A 12,031-nucleotide genomic window follows, 5' to 3' on the forward strand; every position below is an offset into this window, starting at 1 on the left:
TTTGAACAGAACTGGTACATAAAATATCTACCAATAAAATTAATAGTAACGTCATTTCATCATTAGCTCCTCCATATTCACCATAAGATAGGATATGATTTTTGTATAGGAATGTAATATGATATGATAGGATATGATTTTTGTATAGGAACGTAATAGGATATGATAGGATATGATTTTTATTTGCTCTAGAATACAGGAACGTAATCAAAGAAAAAGGAAACCTAATAGGAATAGAAAAAGGAACTGTTAACAGAAATAGGAAAACTAATAAAAATAATGAGAAATATAAAGAAACACATGACTCACACCTTGTAATTAAAATTTTACTTAATTATAGGAATGGAATCTGCTAGTTTTTTAAAAAAATAATATTAATTGTACGTAAAATATTATATATATATATATATATATATATATATATATATATATATATATAGGCCAGCCTATCAGGCTTATAAGGCTTTTTAATAAGCCTAAACCTGGCCTATTTAATTTAATAGGCTTTTAAAAAAGACTGAGCCTAGCATTTTAATTAAATAGGCCAGGTCAGGCCAGGCTTTATGTAAGTCAGGTCGTAGGCCCCTGTAGGCCGACTTAGCCTATTCCCACCCCTAGCTCCGTCCTTGAAATCACCAATGAAGAGAAATTTCAGTATTCTTACTACTATTCTATTATGTATAAAAAAGGAAATTTTTAGTATTCAATTTGAATGTTAAACTTTTTAGGAGAGTATTCATGATAAAAGGTGCGCTTAATAATAAGAGTGAGACAAATGAAGAGAATGGATGAGAATGAATTGATTAAATTTAAGACTAATAATTTTTTGCATAATTTCCTGGATCGATGAACCATTATTAATGTTGTATTTTTGTGCAACTGTGAGTGTTCTTTCATATATTTGTGAAATAAAATATTGCCTTTACTCCTTCCTTTTATTCTGGAATGTGTACATGATTTGTATATGCTATTCTAGATGACCATTATCGGTAGGGAAATTTCAGGATTCAATTTGAATGCTAACCTTTTTAGGAGTATTCAACTATTCATGATAAAGGTGTTTGTAATAAGAGAGGCAAATGAAGAGAATGGATGGGGGGATGTGGATTCTCTTCAGTCACAAGTCATTATTGTGACTACATGAAATCCTGCCACAAAAAATAATTATTATATATTAAATAATAAAAGAAAATATGACTCCAACATCTGGAGCATTGAACCATATATAACAGCAGGACTCTGCAGTTATTTTTTGAAACTTAATTCACCCCCCCCCCCCCCGCTCTTAAGTTATTGAGGCCACTTGTTTAACAAGTGGTATGACAGCTTAATTCTTGTATAAGGTTTAGAAACTTCAAGAATAGTTATGGCCTCATCAAACTTTCTATTTCCCGAAGGAAACTCTATTAATAGGCCTCATATATTCAATGGTGTGGGTTATCATTACTGGAAAACTCGTATGCAAATCTTCATAGAGGCTATAGATTTAAACATCTGGGAAGTCATTGAAATCGGTCCTTACATCCCTACTATGGTAGCAAGAAATGGAACTATAGAAAAACCCAGGAAACAATGAGATGAAGAAGAAAGGAAAATGGTACAATATAACTTAAAAGCCAAAAATATAATTACATATGCATTAGGCATGGATGAATATTTTAGAGTATCAAATTGCAAGAATGCAAAAGAAATTTGGGATACCTTACAAGTAACCCATGAAGGAACAACAAATGTAAAAAGATCTAGAATAAATACCTTAACCCATGAATATAAATTGTTTAGAATGAATCAAAATGAAACTATACATGATATGCAAAAGAGATTCACATTTATCAAACGATAAACTATATTTTGAGCACCCAACCCTCATCAAACAAGTAAATAATAAAAAGATGTTAAGTTTATAGGGTACCTCATTGAGTATTGAACCTATCCATACCTTTTGTGAGCAGTGAACTATAACCAATTTAAGTTCAGCTTCTTAAGTTGATTTGTAAGTTCATGACCCTTTTTGTAGAATCTCCATGAGTCTTTGCAACTTCCAGCCATGCTCTTTATCTTCTTGAATGAAGATCTTCATATCTTTTCATTGATACCTCCAAGTATGATGTCACACATAGGATTTCATAGTCAAGACATGTTTCTTTAGAACCTTTCTGAGTAGTGCAGTGACCATTATTTTCTCTTAAGCACAAGCTTAGAATGCTTTTAAATGAATCTATGTAGTTGGCACACATGAAATATTTCATTCGCGTGGCTATACATGAAAGCATTATTGATGTCCAAATGGAGGAACTTGATGTCTTTATGAGTAGCCAAAACAAGTCAAAAGTTTATTGCAGTAGCATACTGCAACTTTTCATTCAATATGCTTCTAAAGGCTCTTCCCACTTGAGTGGCATGTTTATCTTTTAGAACATGAGCATTAGATTTTTCTTGGCTTTTCTAGATTATCTTCTTGAGGACAGAGAGTGTGTCTCACATTCATAGTGACCCATTCTTCAAAATATAGAAGCTTGTCCATGTAGCCATTCATGGAATTTTATAGTAGTTATACCTCAGTAGGAATAGGCTTTTAATCAACTTTGTAGTGCAAGTGAGTTTCTATTCAAAGGACTCTTGGTTAATGCATGACACATAGATCTTTCCTTATCTAACCTTGAGTTAGTTGTTCTTAGCTTGGCAAGAACATCAGCTATGATATTCTTGTGGAAGGTTAGGAATATCAAGGTTTTGAATTTCAATAGCCTTCATACCCTCATAAGGGTGGATGTCTTCATTCTGATTATCAGCATTTTGAACATCATCTATCTAACCTTCTTTCTCTATTCTAAGCAGACTGACCACCTTCATCAATTACTTGTTCCTTATTTTGATGCTCAAAATGAACTTCATCTTCATGCTTCTCCTCGTTAGAATGATTTTAAAGAGATCATGGAAAAACCATAATCTAATGGTTCCTTATAGAGGTCTTCTTCCAGAGGGATTTCCTGCTTGGTATCCTCATTCTAAACTGGCTCAAATTAGCCTTTAGAATGGCTTTCTTCAACAATATTTTGAACATTGTCAGAATATGCCTTCACATAAGATTTTTGAATTTGTTCAACGATCTCCTTTTCTAACACAAGTGCTTCAACAATAGGTGAGGAAATAGGTTTTTCCTCATAAGACTCCTTCTTCTCTTCCACCACTTGTATTTACCATATAGTCCAATTATGCATCATAAGATAGTAGTGATTTTGGTACCCATATCTTATTGGGCCCTTGAGGGTTAATACACCTTCTTAAGATAGATGTTCTTATAATAACATTCAGAGATTTCAAAATCCCATAGTTATATCATGAACATTTGTCCTAAGCCTTTTGAGCACAAATAGAAAAACTATGATGTTTTCCCTAACTCTTTGTTTCTAAAACAACATATTATTTACTTATAAATTTGTTATAAACACCATTTTAATCTTCAAACATCTTTTCTAAAAAAATGTGTTTATAAACAAACTTGGATCAACTCAACTCATTTAACCCCATTTTGGTTTTAAACAAAACATTTTCATTTTCATCTTATAAGATATAAATGAGTTGGGTTTTGAAGCTTTTGATTTTAACAACATAATAAAATTAAATAGAAATGCTTGAAGATAAAAAATCTATCTCATGCACACTTTCTGAAAGACATACAAAAATATGTTCTTTCAAAATGAATTTCACATGAAACTAATATTTGAGAGGTGTAGGTAAATCTCAAACCATTTCATGAGGTGGTTCAGATAATATACCTTCTCTTCCTGAGTTGATATGGTTGATCATGATATATCTTATCTTCTTTGATGATGAATCTCCCAAGAGATTTTTTATAGCTACATGCATTTTGTTTTCTTTCTTCTATGCTTTCTTTTCCAATTTTTAGATTGGCCACCACTTCTTCCAAGATCTTTTCCTCTCACACTATTAAGTGTGTTCATCCTAAGAGGTGAGGCTTTGATGCCAATTGAAGTGATCAAAATGTCACAAGAAGGGGGATTGAATTGTGACTTTGCCAACTTTTCCATAAACTTTAACCTTTTTGAACTCTTACCCAAGATTGCCTTGGTGTTCAGAAAGTCTTGACAAAAATGTTCAATCACTTAGAAAGTTTGACTTTCTAAGTTGTTAGTCACAACACTCATTATTAAATGTTTGATATGATTATGAGAACCTTATGTGAATGTGCATTTGCTCATGTTCAAAAGATCATTACATAGATAAATGTATTTCTTAGTTGTTATGAAAAAAAAATTATTTAATGATGATTCAACACTCAAAAAGTTATTTTGCTTACTGTAGTACTCAAAATGTTATACTCAGAAAGAGATTGTTCAGAATATTGTTTAAAGCCTTTCATGCACAAAATCATTTTCATGCTTTCTTACTTTGATACATATGATTGAACTAGTTTAAAACATAGCTTGTTATCACAAAGATGATTTAGTTTAGATATGTCATTTAACAAAATAGTTAAGCTTGTTATGAAAACCATCTAATGTATGCATTCTAATATATGTCATTCAGATGCTCAAAATGTTCTAATGCATATGCAGTATATATGACAATAAATAATATAATGCAAAGAGGAAAGGAAGAGAGGATTCAACACAAGCATTTTTATATTAGTTCACCCCAACCTTGGGCTACATCTAGTCCTTACTCTTCAAGATGAGATTTTCCACTAACATAACCAACAACCTATTGGATTTTTACAACTACCAACCACTTGTTGGACTTCACAACATCTCCCTCACCACAACACCATACTTGGTCTTGGCTTGGAGATAACCTGTCTCAACCACAACACCATGGGAGGGACAATCCAAGTGTTCTTCACCTCTTCAGGTGGGCTTAACCCACAGAATGATTCTACTCACTCTTGGAAAGTAAAACCCATTCAATCACAACACCCACTTGGTCATGGGAGAGACAATATAAGTATTTCTTTCACCTCTTCAGGCTACCCACGTATTATTTCACTCTAGCCTCTTCTAATTGTCATCTTAGAGACTCATTCTAAACTATCCACCTTCCATGGGTTCTCCTTATCACTTTTCTCACATCCAAACTTAAACAACATGATTAATTTGGAATACATACAAATTATAAACTTGGAGAATATGTTTAAGGGGATTTTACAACAACAAAAAATGCATGGGTTGGATCTTCATTATTGTTATGGTTGTACTTCACTCCATTTTCTTCCTTTCATCATATAAAAGGATTATGGAGGGTGGAAAGGATGTGATTTTCATTTTTGCACTATGTAGGTAGTCTCCTACCTTTTCTCACAACTTCTACAGCTGTCCTTTGACAGTTTTATAGACCCATAGGTCAAACTAGACATTATGACAATTTGGTCTCTTCTTCACTCTCTTTAAAAGCTTGCTTCAAAGTCTAAAATGCCCAAAGAAAATAGTTGTTGGAAGTGGGTCCCTTAGTTCTGCAGCAACTTCTTACAAAAGTTAAAAGTGTGACAACTATACTTGAGTTCGTTATGAAGTTCTCCATCCTAAAAAACTATTCTCATTAGCTTCTAAAGGTATATGATAGTTGCATTTTGATGCTATCGATAAATGACCTATTCTGATATAGGTTCCTTTTGATGAAGATAACATGATATGACATTGTAAATAGCTCAACTCCATCCATCCAAACACTTCATCATAGCACAAATCATTTTGAAGTAGTATACCTTAGCATAGGTAACATGTGAAGGTTGTTGTTGTTGTTGTTGTGTTAGTGCTCTATCCTTGGTTCAAACTTCATAAAGCCTTTTTAGTATTTATTTTGATGTTTCATACCAGATCTTCTCAAGGACATTCTTAGCTTTCCACTTGTGCATCTTTCAATGTAGTTAGCATTCACTTTCTAATGTGCCTTTAGTCTGTATGACAACATATGGAAAGTAGGATGCTTTCAACCTCAGTCTTCTTATGTGCCCTTTATATGTGTCACAACTGATGGAAGAATTGATGTTTTCTTTGAGGTGAATTAAGAACCTTTCTTAACCATTTTGAACTCCATTCAAATGTTTAATTTTCAGAGTCAAGTTCTTCATCATTTTGATGTAAACTCTAATGTAGTTTCATTCTGATGCATATTGCATGATCTTGACTTCAATGCATCATTCTGATGTAGTCATCTCAGAATCTATCTTGTCTTGATTCTGGCCTGTCATCAGAGTATTATTTTGATGTTCTCATTCTCAGAGTCCTCAAGTACACCATTTTGATGTTGACTCTAAAACAACTTCATTTTGATGTTGTCTGCTCAATATAGCCTTTGATAGATTTTCTAAATAAGACCTTCTTGAGGTCTTTGCAACATGGTAAGATTGAGATCTTCAAAGGGAAGCACTGACTTCATCAACAGATGGGCTTCTTTCAAATCTTTTGAAGCTTCTCACTTGAAAGCATAGTTAAGACATGTTATGTTCAAGTATTTGTATATCTTTCAGAGGCATATATGTTGGCTTGTATAGCTTTCCTGCACCTGATGTTGTGCTTTGAGATAATTCTCTTATGTATATGGAAAGTCACTGAATGTTCTTCTTATAGGAATACTTTGATGAGATGGCATGACAAACTTGTATTTCAAACATTCTGGTGTGAGCTTGTTGTAGCATGTTATGCTTTCTACTATTTTTTTATTTCTTTGAACCTTTGAATTGCCAAAATAGATTTTGATGTCATTATGAAAGTTGTAGAGAATTATATCCTTGATATTCAGGCACTGGTCTCATGTGATTTGGACCACTACATCATAAGCAATCTTCAAAGCATTCCAATTGTGTTATATTGTGAGGACAAAATGACATCTCTATCTTCATGATTCGTTTCTTCCAAGATCTAAGCTTATTAGCCCATGAATTCTTCATTAATGATGTATATATTTCCCTTAGCTTTCCACAGCTACTGAGATCATCTCAAATTCACTTTTAGCAGTCTTCAAATTACTACACACATATCAAGTTGTCTAGGTAGAGCAACATCTATAACTTCAGGCCTAATTTTGTCCATGATCTAGGTTGTATCAAACCATGACTTGTTCATCAAAGTTGAAGAGATTTATTCAAGCTTTCCATAGTCACCAAGAAAAACTCAATTGCATTTCTGGAACACCATATACAATGTCCATAATGAACTTATCCTGTTGATGAAATTTCATTAAGTGTGTTGCAACAATGTTGTTATTCATGGCATGTTCATTATGCAGATCTTCATGTCTGCAACATTTTTCTTGTCCTTTAGTTGCTTATTACTTCTCATGGATTGAATTTTTTCTCTTAATCCAATGAGCATGATGAGTTCTTCATTGTAGTACACAGCCAATGACACTTTGAGTCTTCTTTTGACCTTTCATGCTTATCATTCTTTTTGAGTGACTCGTAACAACCTTGAGTTTACTTCAATTGCTATTCTTTGTGGAACTTGTCTTTTCTGAAAACACTTAATCAAACTCATCATAGGCATAAACTCATAAGGTTTATGATTTGTGTTTAAAAGGTATGTCATAATTAAAACACCAAAGGTTTTGAACTCGACTAAGTTTAAGCTTGCGAGCATCTTGATTCAGCTCGTTAGTTCAAATCATATGAACCAAGAGTCAAGTTTTTTTAATGCTATACATTTCAATTTTTCAATTTATTAGTAGATTTTAGATAAAAACTATTATTTAATTTTTTTAAAAAGACAAAACTGAAATTATTCTATTAGCTTTGTAGGGCCACAAGGTATGACAAAAAAAACATTATTATAACCTAAGTTTGCATAAATAAAAACTATCCCGCCCTACATATATAAAATAATAGAAAACCAAGTCAACTATATAAATTTAATATATATATATATATATATATATATATGTATGTATATATATATAGCTTATTCATAAACCAAATGAGTTGAACTAAACACAACTCAAGTTCGGCTCATTTATTTAACGAGCTCAAGTTCAGCTCATTTGGTTCATAAACCAAATTCAACGAGTTGATTATTGAGTCGAGTTCCGAACTATTTTTGAGTTAGTTTGGTTCATTGTCACACCTAGTTCCACCATATCAGTTAAATTTCCAAGGGCATTTTTCCTAATTTTTGATTGACAAATAGATTTGCCTAATGACTTTGTTCCACTTCCACCAATGTCCAACATTCTATTATAATAACACAAAGTCAAAAATATACAATTATATACAATAATACAACTAAGTGAGTAGTACACAATCAGTAACTTCCATTTTTAATTTTTAATAGCAAGACAAGACCAATATCATAATGAGAACAACACACAACTGGCTGAATAGAGCACAATCAAAGACTAAATATATGAGTTTAACAACATGTATGAGAACTAATATGTTTGATAGTAGTGCACAATAACATAATCACTATTTTTTCAATTTTTAATAGAAAGGTAAGACCAACATGTATGACAATATGAGATCCAAGAACAAAATAGAATATGAGAATTGGTATCCAAATAGGAAACAACATTTACAAAGCATAATTAAAGACAAAAACAAAATTGAACAACACAACACATCAAGTAAAATTGAGAATCTAAGCTCACAACAATAGTGGTCACACGAGGTTGCAAGTAGTAGCAAGCCAACAATAGAGGTAACGAGCAGCAAAAGTAAATCTAGAGTTCACAAACAATAACGACAATGATAGGAGGTCACAAAAAATAGGGGCAGACCGAAGGTAACCATCAAGGTCGTAAACAATAGTTGCGACAAGTTCCAAGGCCATGAATAGTAGCCATCAAGGTCAATTTGGAATTGTTTCACTAAACACTACACAATAATGTTTTTTTTAGGGGGGGGGGGGTGACAGCAACGAAACTAGAAATTTTGGCGAACATGTAATCTCGCACATAAACTCATGATTTTTACGAGTTCAACAGAATGAGAGTTCACATAAATTTTAATGCATTTTGGCTCATTTTAACAACCATAGTGGTGGTTGTTCTTGTTGTATAGATTGCTATTGAGATTGCACTTTTTGATATGTTGTTATTGTAACTATTGGTGTTGTGGAATCAAGGATTGCACCAATGCAGTCATCGGATCAAATGTGTAACACCCTAAGGATATCACCTTAACTATTCTTGAGATTTCTAGAGACAAAATTAAAACATTTATACAATGCTATCATGCAAAAGCTAACAAATAAATATACAAATAAGAACTTAATTACAATATTGATAAGTACAATTCCTCCCTTGTAACAAGGGCCTTATATATCATATAAAAGGAATTACATAAAATTATAAAACATAACTAGACTATGTTTTCCATAACAATACTCCAAGTTCCAATGACATGCGTCGTCACTTATTTCCTGAAAAAAAAAATGAAAAGGGGAACTTAAAGGGATGAGACATAATGTCTCAGTGAGTGCTCTAAGAACTCTACAATTAGGTTAGGCTCTTCTACCCAAACAACCCACCATTCATTTGTCTCTCATGGCTTTACCCTCAATAGGTATTTATCAAACTTTATCACTTCTATGGTTGGGTCTACATCCATTAAATCATAAGCTCTTGCCTCGAACTTATCCCTTATACTCACTCACTACTTTAAATAGTAAGTTATTTTATAGCTTTCCCTCTCACGGTAGCTACACTTTCCTTACTCGAGATTTACTGATGCAATTCTACCCCGCAAGGGCATTGGATAGAAGACTCCAAGAAGATTGAGCCAGAGATGCAAGAGAAGGCCATAGGGTTCTCATGAGCCTTAGGGTAGATTTCGGGCTAAGTATGAGCCCACTTATCATAGTACATATTAGATTAAGGTTTCATTATTTTTGGACCTTGTATTTAGGGCTCCATAATGTAGGTAAGGTAGCCTAGAAATGTAGGATTTTTTAGCCCTTGTATTTTAGGGCACCTAGATTAGTTTTTGTATTAGGGGTAGTTTTGTAATTTCACATGCATTAAGTGAATATTTGATGTGTGTGTTGGAAAATAAATTTAATTGAATTGGGAGAAGCCCAATCCAATTAAATTTTAGAGGGGGAGGTGAGCATTTGCTTGCTACACCCCATTGCCACATCATATAGTCACACTTTGTGCATGTGCTTCATGCTTTACATGTCTCATGCCACCAAAACATACTTAGTGGAGAATCTTGGGCTTGATCTTGAATTTAGTGGGCTTAACCATAGCTAAAATTCACTAATCATAATTAGTGAAATTTTGGCTTCAAAGTTTGGCTCCACAAATTCAATTTCAAATTCAAGTGAAATTTGAATAGAAATTCAAATTTCCCTCCAATTTTGTGTGACACTTAGGCTATAAATAGAGGCCTTGTGTGTGCATTTTTTTGGAACTTTGATCATTTGAATATTAAACTTCAGATTTCAGAGCTCATTTAGAGCATAAAATTTCGTGCTCTCTCTCCCTCTCCCTTCATTCATCTCCTTCTTCCTCCAAGCTCTTATCCATGGCCTCCTATGGTGGTGAGCTTCTTCTAGACTCATCTTCTCCTTGAAGTGGCGTCTCCTCTCTCTCTTCCTTTCTCCATTCCGCTGTCATTCATCATCCAAGATGCAAAGGAATCCATTGATGAAGAAGATCCTAGGCCTACAAGCTCCAATGGAGCTTACATCATTTACTCCTAAACTCTAGCCCTGCTTCAGTCTATACTCAAAAGCAATATACATTCCAGCCCGAGTCATTCTAGATACATCTCTCTTTATGCCCTTAAAGAGTCACATCTAGACACATTCCAAGTCATCACAACAGTTTCACATCATAATACATCATGACTAAGGATAAAACCATTCACACATACATAAGTACAACCTAAGGAATTCATGATATCCAAATCATAAAATCACACAAGTTAGACCAACTCATAATAATGCACTATGCAATGCAATTTTCTTTTCTCTTTTGTCATATGCATGTGGTAACAGAAAAACATTTATGAAAAAAGCTTAGGAGACATGTAGTAACGAACCCACATGATTTTATTACTACACTTTCACCAAGACAAGACTATCAATGGCACGTCAAGGTTACCTAGTCTTGCAAGGATTACAATCCATTGGATCAACATGAGCCACATGGAGATTCCAAATTGGATACCCTACAAGGAAAGAGTCATACTTTAACTCATTCATGCCCTCCCTAGTAAACTCAACCACATCCTCTATCTTATAAACATATGCACATTTATGATGTATGTCCCAAAAATTCATAAAAAATTAGTTCCATTCAACCTCACGTCAAACATAATGAGCCTATTTTTTTCCTAACATAGGCTAGTTAACTCAGTCAAAATACCATCCAGACCCATTCTCACCCTACATAGGCTAGATCACCCATCTCAATGGCATCTAACCATAACTCATCATAACATGATGGTCCCTATGATGCATAAAGGCAAGTGTACCCTATCCAATAGTATCATCGACTCAAAAGTCTGGATATCATACCCTAGAGACCAATTGTGTTACTAATTAAATTTGTATAAACAAAATAATTTTGGGGTTTTGTCTTGTGTGTTAGATTGTTTCACCAATTGCGTCAAAGAAATCTAAATTGAGCTAAGAAAACAATTTTAGAGAAATAAATGTATGAATGAAGACAAGCCTGGATTATGAGTTCACATGTATCCGTTTTCCCTTAATTCCAATTATAACTAAGAACCCTTAATTAATAATTAATCATCAATTGCCTCTTAAGATAATTGTTAGCCTATGGGCAAGGTTTGAAAATAATCTTCCCCCTAAATTAATTTTCAATTGGTCCTTTGGGATTTAATTTAATGTTAAGGATAAATTATAGAAAGCTCTGTAAAAAGAAGAATCGTGCCACCAATTTGATCATGCAAGTTTTATGAACCTTATTGTTCTATAGGTCACTTAATTATGAGAAGATGGTCACTAACAATTAATTAACTATAAAGCAGAGTGGTCGATTCCAACATGAAAGTAAAGATAGTAAAACGATACGATTAACTGAATAACATAAAAAACTCAATTAAAATATA

The sequence above is a fragment of the Glycine soja genome, chromosome 2, assembly GCF_004193775.1.
Source record: "Glycine soja cultivar W05 chromosome 2, ASM419377v2, whole genome shotgun sequence".
Taxonomy (NCBI): Eukaryota; Viridiplantae; Streptophyta; class Magnoliopsida; order Fabales; family Fabaceae; genus Glycine; species Glycine soja.